This window comes from Syngnathus floridae, chromosome 21 (assembly GCF_059516105.1).
Source record: "Syngnathus floridae isolate MCC-2025c chromosome 21, RoL_Sflo_1.0, whole genome shotgun sequence".
Lineage (NCBI taxonomy): Eukaryota > Metazoa > Chordata > Actinopteri > Syngnathiformes > Syngnathidae > Syngnathus > Syngnathus floridae.
The window spans coordinates 9087726-9097806 of record NC_142433.1 but is presented as its reverse complement, the minus strand read 5'-3'; the positions used below and the strand labels follow the sequence as shown (position 1 = coordinate 9097806).

The 10081-nt window shown below is 45.7% G+C and overlaps 1 long non-coding RNA gene across 1 annotated transcript; it reads left to right on the top strand.

Annotated features, from left to right (window-relative positions):
* Positions 1-312: 312 nt before the first annotated feature.
* On the top strand, positions 313-2851 carry LOC148380510 (uncharacterized). Its single transcript, XR_015855149.1, has 3 exons — positions 313-333; positions 2447-2525; positions 2600-2851. It is a non-coding gene; the product is annotated as an uncharacterized LOC148380510 (long non-coding RNA).
* Positions 2852-10081: the final 7230 nt, after the last annotated feature.

The following is a 10081-nucleotide window of genomic DNA, read 5'->3' as shown; positions in this document are numbered from 1 at the left end:
TGGCCAGCCCACCCAGTGGACGAGGGACTCGCGTTTACCTGACACGGTGCGTGATTTAAGAATTTTCTGTATGCGAAAAATTTTATTTTTTTTTATTTGCACTTTTTGTAATTCCGCCTCGTAGAAACTCCCTTCTACAGGCATACCATCCAAATCTGATATTTTATAGACGGGAGGAACGCGGTGGAGACGCTGTCTTATTGTGAAAATTTCATCCGTGTAACTTTGTAAATAACCTTTTTCAAAATTCCCTTTTATTTTGGAAATTCGCACAGTGTCGCCCGGTGCGAACCGGAACTTGTTCTCCCGTCGGAAAGGATTTCGTGCGTAGAGGTTAGTGAAAACGACATTCTTATTCTCCTCGTTTACAGCGTTAGGTGCCATTTTTATACTGCTGTGAAAACTGTCGTTATAACTGACAATAAAATCCTGAATTACATCCACGTATCTGTGTGTGTTCTTAGCTGTGAAATACCTCTACATGCGGGATTTTAATGTTTTGTTGAATCTCTCGACCGTCTGGGCTTTAGTGTCTGAGACGGTGGAAAAATGTGTAATATTGTGCTTTCTCATTAATTTCTGGAAATGTTTGTTAAAAAACTCCGTCCCTTTATCTGTTTGAAGGCGTAATGGTGAACCGCTAACTGCTAGGATATCTTCAAATGCTTCGCTAACGTGGGTACCTGTTTTTGCTTTCAAAACGCGTACATACGCGCGTTTCGAAAATATATCGATTACGGTTAGTAAATATTTATAACCATCGTTGTAACGCGCAAGTGATTGCAAATCGCATAAATCTGCCTGGAACTGTCTCATAGGCCCTCGAACAAAAACTTTATTTCTAGGAAAAGTTATTCTGGCTGGTCTGTGTAAAGTGTATGCGTCCTGATCGGATAAAAAAGCTTTTACTTTTTTAATGTTGGTGTTTTTACAGCTATCCACCGCCCCTCTATGCAGGCGTCTCTCTCCCCCAAAACTAGCTGGATTCTCAGCAGAAAAATAGAGTTTGTGAAGACACCTGTCGCCACCCATTGTTAGATCAGTTCTGGCGGATAACAGATTGTGACGCTGTTAATAAAACAAACAGGTATGATATCTTACGATTTCGAATTGAATAAACACAGAGAAACGGTCACTTTTCCGGTCACAATAGTTTATTACAGAAAAATCAAACTAGTTCTTAAAAATTAGCTGCCCCCCTCTGGCCTCACACACACACACACTGAGCTTTTAGGCCTCGTCGGCGCAGTTAATGGAGATGAGCAATTCGGAGACCACGGCTGGAGCGTTGTCCTCGGTGAAAGTGGACACCAGCACCTCGGTTACGTCCACAAAGTCCTTATCTTGCACCTTGTTTTTCGCCACCTTTATGTTACCGCGACGGTTCACCAGCGCCTTAACAAACCTTTTGAAGTTCTCGTTGGATAGGTTTTCCAGCGCGTCCAACACGAGCCCCTTTTTAGTGGGCATTATTTCAAATTTTAGCGGGGAGTTAAGTCGAGAAGTTAGTAAACGTGCGAGATGAGAGGTCCGAACGCACTGCTGCTGCTTTGAGCGGTCTCTCGCTTTCGATTTGGTTTTTTTTTTTTTTTTTTTTTTTTTTCCCCCTGTGTAGGCGTGTCTCTCGCCCTAAAACTAACAGGATTCTTAGCAACAATTATAAAGTCTCTGAAGACAACTCATGCCATTGAATAAACACAGAGAGACAGTCACTTTTCCGGTCACAATAGTTTATTACATAAAAAAAAATCAAACTAGTTCTTAAAAAAACATTACTAGTAAACGGAAACACGTGTAAAACATGGTAAAAACATCTTTCTATAAATCCTAAGGTTTAACATAACGCAGGAATGAAGATAGCATAGTTGGTGTTACTTTAAACTTTTTTAGCTGGCCCCCTGTTACATCTAAAAGTACTGTTAGGAAAGCCTTCAACCGGCTCCACATTTTTTTCACAATACCTCCCATTCTGTTTTTCCAAACGTTCTGAATAATAGAGCGACTTCGCTGCTGCTCAACACAGTGTCACGCGCTTCTTGTTTTATCGCACGGAGCCGTGTAAAGATCTTGCACTCGTGAGCTAGGTCATGTAGAATGGCAGAAACAGAATTGCGAATGTTTATAAGGGGTGCAGAGGTTTTAAAATAGAAAAACATTGTCGACAACGTGTGGAGGAAGTCAGCATTACACAACTCAGCCATCACTGTTTCATAATTCGCGTAGAAATAAAAGTCTCGATCCTCAACATACAAGCACGTGTGCGCCATTTGGCTGAGATCATCAAGAGCACATCCGTCACAGTTAGATTTAGCATGCTTAATCAATGCATCATACAAAAGATGAACAACCATCAGTTTTAGACGTGTGTAGTCTTCAATAACCAACCAATTAAGTGGTTCGACACACATATTATACTCTGAGCCTTGCTGTGTGTTGATTTTCCCAGGCGTCGAGCTCATCGAAGGAACGACCCCAAACTCAAGGGCCTGCTGAGGGTCATCACCCTCCTCAAAATCAGCGGGCAGGTGCGATTCTGCCTCTTCGAGTAAGACTCTAATGTCAGCAGCAGACAAGTTGGGCAAATCCATGCCGTTTTCAGGATAGCGTGCGCAGGCGTCATCAAACAATTCGATGGCTCGTGACGAGGACCACGGTTCATGCTGTTGCGGTCTCTGCTGCTCCTCCTGCTGTTGCTGCCCCGAGGTTTCAGGGGTTTCAAACACGTCAAAAGTTGATGACAAGGCTCCATAGAGAGAATCGGGTTGCAGATCGTCGAGGCATATGGGTGAGAGGCATTCGCTCGGGTCGGGTGTAGGTAGTGGAAGAATCTCAAACCTTTCCGCCCATGTCTCAGGCCGCGCTGGTGTTGGTTCCGGCGATGCGATGAAAGTTGTGTCAGCATCGTCTGCTTCGGCCTCAGAGTTTTCAGGGGTGGACCAGAATGTGATGTCAGGCCCATGCTCCATAGGTATAAAACGTGGTAAAAGTCTTCTGGCAAGCATTTTTTGGGCCATTGTCTTTCCAGCGTCTGTGCGTGTGTGAAAGAGAAGTCTGGGGACCTGGCTTTATAGAGTTATGCTAATGACTATCACCCCCTCAACTTTCATTGACTGCAGGTGAGAAAAAGATGGAGGCTAGGAGGGGTTAGGAGGAGGAACAGAGTCTTGTGTGTTGAAGAGGGCCTGGGGTTTAAACTTAATTTTTTAGTAAGGGTTAATCTAAAGCCAGTTTACGTTTCACTCCGACGACATTTGTCCAGACACGGCTTGATAGAAAAAGCCCTGTAATACTCTCACCATAAGCTTGCATCTTCTGATCCCATTCGGATAACGGTATATTCAAAATTGTCTGGAAAACACCGCATTCGCTGTTGAACACTTCAAGTTTTAGAAACATTAAATCGATTAGCTCTCCGTCTTCTACCCCATCAACAGTTTGAGGAGAAACTTTCAGCCGGAAAAAACATCTCCCGCTGGCTGTGATTTTTGAAATCCAAGTTGCATTCAGCTCACCTTCTAACCCGTATTCCTTGAGAAATTCAGTCAAAACCTCTGGCAAGAGTTGATTTAAGACAGCCCAGTCATTCGAGTTCAACGAGCCAAACGCACCTGTCTGCTCACAAGTGTTGTTGTTGTTGTTGATGTTTGAACCGGAGCTCTCTTGGTTTCTCATGAAGAAAGACAACTCACCAGTCTCGTAAAAAAAACTAAATCCCCATAGAGTCTCTGGTGTTAGCTGCCAGCTCCGTTCAAGTTTTTCTGTAGGCCTTTGTTGCATGCGCCTGAGATACATTTGCTTCTTTCTAGGGGCATCTAGCAGGCCATCGGGGCCTCTGCGGCAAAGATGGATACTGACCGGCGTTTCTGCTATCATGATTCGAGCTTCAGGTTTGCAGTTTAACACCACAGCTTTAGCTCTTTTTTCTATGAACTATCAGCACGATACTCTCGCGTAAATATACGAACAACAGGTCCAGCCCCTCTCTCAAACCACACCTCTGTGTATCACGTGTTTTTTTTTAAAAAAATCAGGATATGTTTTAAACTTAGACAGCCTGCATAAAAAACAGAGGCCTTCGTCTGTCTCCCTCCAAAATTAAACGGTTCAAACAGTCTCTACAGCATATCCTTGGCCCCAGTAATACCGACTCCGCTATTGTTTGTCAAATTACATTAGAGATAACTTGTGACTTGTAACAGTGTGATTTTCTCAACAAAAGCCCTTTGATCCTCTAAACCAATGTTTACCAAATTACATGCGTCTCTCGCTTTCAGATAACTTTGGCTGAGCTATTGATTCTCAAATTATATGCGACTCTCTTCCAGCCAACTTTGACACCTATAATGTTGCCTCCTGTCACAAACCCCCCACCCTATCACAAACACCCCCCTCCCCTTCGCCTTCTCAACAAAAAGGCTCCCCTTCAGTCTCACACGTACGGGCCGGATGCAAAGGTAGCTCAGAGGGCTGTTAGCAAAGCTAGCACAGGTGCTCCACCTGTCTTGATTCATAAAAATACATGCCCATACATATCCACATCTTAAAAATGGCGCCAGCAAACCAAAATGGCGACAGTCAAAGATGGCGCCGTCACGACTGGCGCCATCTTGATGCCACCAACCCGCTAAAGAATTTATGACCCCCAATAAAATACGTCATAAATCAACATCAATAGATCATAAAATTTTATGACTTCCTAACTCATTTGCATATGAATAGACATCAAAGCCTGCCGCCTTCTATATCTCTCTCTCCCGTCACTCTGGTTGGGTGCGTACAGTAAAAAGTGCTCCTGGCAGCTAGAGAGTGCCGCGTTGACCACTGCGCATGAAGAAATAAGAACCTGCAACGTTTGATTTAGGTTTTAGGTGCATTTTTAAACTAATTGCTTGAATCGCATTTTCTCGACGAGCTGAGCACGTTTTCTGAAATGTGCTCCTCCCGTCGCTCTGGTTGGGTGCGCGTAGTAAAAAGTGCTCCTGGCAGCTAGAGAGTGCCGCGTTGACCACTGCGCATGAAGAAATAAGCACCTGCAACGTTTGGTGTAGGTTTTAGGTGCATTTTTAATTTTATTGCTTAAATCGCATTTTCTCGACGAGCTGAGCACGTTTTCTGAAATGTGCTCCTCCCGTCACTCTGGTTGGGTGCGCACAGTAAAAAGTGCTCCTGGCATCTAGGGAGTGCCGCGTTGAGCACTGCGCACGAAGAAATAAGCACCTGCAACGTTTGGTTTAGGTTTTAGGTGCATTTTTAATTTTATTGCTTAAATCGCATTTTCTCGACGAGCTGAGCACGTTTTCTGAAATGTGCTCCTCCCGTCGCTCTGGTTGGGTGCGCACAGTAAAAAGAGCTCATGGCAGCTAGGGAGTTCCGCGTTGACCACTGCACACGAAGAAATAAGCACCTGCAACGTTTGGTTTAGGTTTTAGGTGCATTTTTAATTTTATTGCTTAAATCGCATTCTCTCGACGAGCTGAGCACGTTTTCTGAAATGTGCTCCTCCCGTCGCTCTGGTTGGTTGCGCACAGTAAAAAGTGCTCTTGGCAGCTCGGGAGTGCCGCGTTGACCACTGCGCATGAAGAAATAAGCACCTGCAACGTTTGGTTTAGGTTTTAGGTGCATTTTTAATTTTATTGCTTAAATCGCATTTTCTCGACGAGCTGAGCACGTTTTCTGAAATGTGCTCCTCCCGTCGCTCTGGTTGGGTGCACACAGTAAAAAGAGCTCCTGGCAGCTAGGGAGTGCCGCGTTGACCACTGCGCACGAAGAAATAAGCACCTGCAACGTTTGGTTTAGGTTTTAGGTGCATTTTTTATTTTATTGCTTAAATCGCATTCTCTCGACGAGCTGAGCACGTTTTCTGAAATGTGCTCCTCCCGTCGCTCTGGTTGGGTGCGCGTAGTAAAAAGTGCTCCTGGCAGCTAGAGAGTGCCGCGTTGACCACTGCGCATGAAGAAATAAGCACCTGCAACGTTTGGTTTAGGTTTTAGGTGCATTTTTAATTTTATTGCTTAAATCGCATTTTCTCGACGAGCTGAGCACGTTTTCTGAAATGTGCTCCTCCCGTCGCTCTGGTTGGGTTCGCACAGTAAAAAGAGCTCCTGGCAGCTAGGGAGTGCCGCGTTGAGCACTGCGCACGAAGAAATAAGCACCTGCAACGTTTGGTTTAGGTTTTAGGTGCATTTTTAATTTTATTGCTTAAATCGCATTTTCTCGACGAGCTGAGCACGTTTTCTGAAATGGGCTCCTCCCGTCGCTCTGGTTGGGTGCGCACAGTAAAAAGAGCTCCTGGCAGCTAGGGAGTTCCGCGTTGACCACTGCGCACGAAGAAATAAGCACCTGCAACGTTTGGTTTAGGTTTTAGGTGCATTTTTTATTTTATTGCTTAAATCGCATTCTCTCGACGAGCTGAGCACGTTTTCTGAAATGTGCTCCTCCCGTCGCTCTGGTTGGGTGCACACAGTAAAAAGAGCTCCTGGCAGCTAGGGAGTGCCGCGTTGACCACTGCGCACGAAGAAATAAGCACCTGCAACGTTTGGTTTAGGTTTTAGGTGCATTTTTTATTGTATTGCTTAAATCGCATTCTCTCGACGAGCTGAGCACGTTTTCTGAAATGTGCTCCTCCCGTCGCTCTGGTTGGGTGCGCGTAGTAAAAAGTGCTCCTGGCAGCTAGAGAGTGCCGCGTTGACCACTGCGCATGAAGAAATAAGCACCTGCAACGTTTGGTTTAGGTTTTAGGTGCATTTTTAATTTTATTGCTTAAATCGCATTTTCTCGACGAGCTGAGCACGTTTTCTGAAATGTGCTCCTCCCGTCGCTCTGGTTGGGTGCGCACAGTAAAAAGAGCTCCTGGCAGCTAGGGAGTGCCGCGTTGACCACTGCGCACGAAGAAATAAGCACCTGCAACGTTTGGTTTAGGTTTTAGGTGCATTTTTTATTTTATTGCTTAAATCGCATTCTCTCGACGAGCTGAGCACGTTTTCTGAAATGTGCTCCTCCCGTCGCTCTGGTTGGGTGCGCGTAGTAAAAAGTGCTCCTGGCAGCTAGAGAGTGCCGCGTTGACCACTGCGCATGAAGAAATAAGCACCTGCAACGTTTGGTTTCGGTTTTAGGTGCATTTTTAATTTTATTGCTTAAATCGCATTCTCTCGACGAGCTCAGCACGTTTTCTGAAATGTGCTCCTCCCGTCACTCTGGTTGGGTACGCGTAGTAAAAAGTGCTCCTGGCAGCTAGAGAGTGCCGCGTTGACCACTGCGCATGAAGAAATAAGCACCTGCAACGTTTGGTTTAGGTTTTAGGTGCATTTTTAATTTTATTGCTTAAATCGCATTTTCTCGACGAGCTGAGCACGTTTTCTGATATGTGCTCCTCCCGTCACTCTGGTTGGGTGCGCACAGTAAAAAGTGCTCCTGGCAGCTAGAGAGTGCCGCGTTGACCACTGCGCATGAAGAAATAAGCACCTGCAACGTTTGATTTAGGTTTTAGGTGCATTTTTAAACTAATTGCTTAAATCGCATTTTCTCGACGAGCTGAGCACGTTTTCTGAAATGTGCTCCTCCCGTCACTCTGGTTGGGTGCGCACAGTAAAAAGTGCTCTTGGCAGCTAGAGAGTGCCGCGTTGACCACTGCGCATGAAGAAATAAGCACCTGCAACGTTTGGTTTAGGTTTTAGGTGCATTTTTAATTTTATTGCTTAAATCGCATTTTCTCGACGAGCTGAGCACGTTTTCTGAAATGTGCTCCTCCCGTCACTCTGGTTGGGTGCGCACAGTAAAAAGTGCTCCTGGCATCTAGGGAGTGCCGCGTTGAGCACTGCGCACGAAGAAATAAGCACCTGCAACGTTTGGTTTAGGTTTTAGGTGCATTTTTAATTTTATTGCTTAAATCGCATTTTCTCGACGAGCTGAGCACGTTTTCTGAAATGTGCTCCTCCCGTCGCTCTGGTTGGGTGCGCACAGTAAAAAGAGCTCCTGGCAGCTAGGGAGTTCCGCGTTGACCACTGCGCACGAAGAAATAAGCACCTGCAACGTTTGGTTTAGGTTTTAGGTGCATTTTTAATTTTATTGCTTAAATCGCATTCTCTCGACGAGCTGATCACGTTTTCTGAAATGTGCTCCTCCCGTCGCTCTGGTTGGGTGCGCGTAGTAAAAAGTGCTCCTGGCAGCTAGGGAGTGCCGCGTTGAGCACTGCGCACGAAGAAATAAGCACCTGCAACGTTTGGTTTAGGTTTTAGGTGCATTTCTAATTTTATTGCTTAAATCGCATTGTCTCGACGAGCTGAGCACGTTTTCTGAAATGTGCTCCTCCCGTCGCTCTGGTTGGGTGCGCACAGTAAAAAGAGCTCCTGGCAGCTAGGGAGTTCCGCGTTGACCACTGCGCACGAAGAAATAAGCACCTGCAACGTTTGGTTTAGGTTTTAGGTGCATTTTTAATTTTATTGCTTAAATCGCATTCTCTCGACGAGCTGAGCACGTTTTCTGAAATGTGCTCCACCCGTCGCTCTGGTTGGGTGCGCACAGTAAAAAGTGCTCTTGGCAGCTCGGGAGTGCCGCGTTGACCACTGCGCATGAAGAAATAAGCACCTGCAACGTTTGGTTTAGGTTTTAGGTGCATTTTTTATTTTATTGCTTAAATCGCATTCTCTCGACGAGCTGAGCACGTTTTCTGAAATGTGCTCCTCCCGTCGCTCTGGTTGGGTGCGCGTAGTAAAAAGTGCTCCTGGCAGCTAGAGAGTGCCGCGTTGACCACTGCGCATGAAGAAATAAGCACCTGCAACGTTTGGTTTAGGTTTTAGGTGCATTTTTAATCTTACTGCTTAAATCGCATTTTCTCGACGAGCTGAGCACGTTTTCTGAAATGTGCTCCTCCCGTCACTCTGGTTGGGTGCGTACAGTAAAAAGTGCTCCTGGCAGCTAGAGAGTGCCGCGTTGACCACTGCGCATGAAGAAATAAGCACCTGCAACGTTTGATTTAGGTTTTAGGTGCATTTTTAAACTAATTGCTTGAATCGCATTTTCTCGACGAGCTGAGCACGTTTTCTGAAATGTGCTCCTCCCGTCGCTCTGGTTGGGTGCGCGTAGTAAAAAGTGCTCCTGGCAGCTAGAGAGTGCCGCGTTGACCACTGCGCATGAAGAAATAAGCACCTGCAACGTTTGGTTTAGGTTTTAGGTGCATTTTTAATTTTATTGCTTAAATCGCATTTTCTCGACGAGCTGAGCACGTTTTCTGAAATGTGCTCCTCCCGTCACTCTGGTTGGGTGCGCACAGTAAAAAGTGCTCCTGGCATCTAGGGAGTGCCGCGTTGAGCACTGCGCACGAAGAAATAAGCACCTACAACGTTTGGTTTAGGTTTTAGGTGCATTTTTAATTTTATTGCTTAAATCGCATTTTCTCGACGAGCTGAGCACGTTTTCTGAAATGTGCTCCTCCCGTCGCTCTGGTTGGGTGCGCACAGTAAAAAGAGCTCATGGCAGCTAGGGAGTTCCGCGTTGACCACTGCGCACGAAGAAATAAGCACCTGCAACGTTTGGTTTAGGTTTTAGGTGCATTTTTAATTTTATTGCTTGAATCGCATTCTCTCGACGAGCTGAGCACGTTTTCTGAAATGTGCTCCTCCCGTCGCTCTGGTTGGTTGCGCACAGTAAAAAGTGCTCTTGGCAGCTCGGGAGTGCCGCGTTGACCACTGCGCATGAAGAAATAAGCACCTGCAACGTTTGGTTTAGGTTTTAGGTGCATTTTTAATTTTATTGCTTAAATCGCATTTTCTCGACGAGCTGAGCACGTTTTCTGAAATGTGCTCCTCCCGTCGCTCTGGTTGGGTGCACACAGTAAAAAGTGCTCCTGGCAGCTAGAGAGTGCCGCGTTGACCACTGCACATGGAGAAATAAGCACCTGCAACGTTTGGTTTAGGTTTTAGGTGCATTTTTAATTTTATTGCTTAAATCGCATTTTCTCGACGAGCTGAGCACGTTTTCTGAAATGTGCTCCTCCCGTCGCTCTGGTTGGGCGCGCATAGTAAAAAGTGCTCCTGGCAGCTAGAGAGTGCCGCGTTGACCACTGCGCAAGAAGAAATAAGCACCT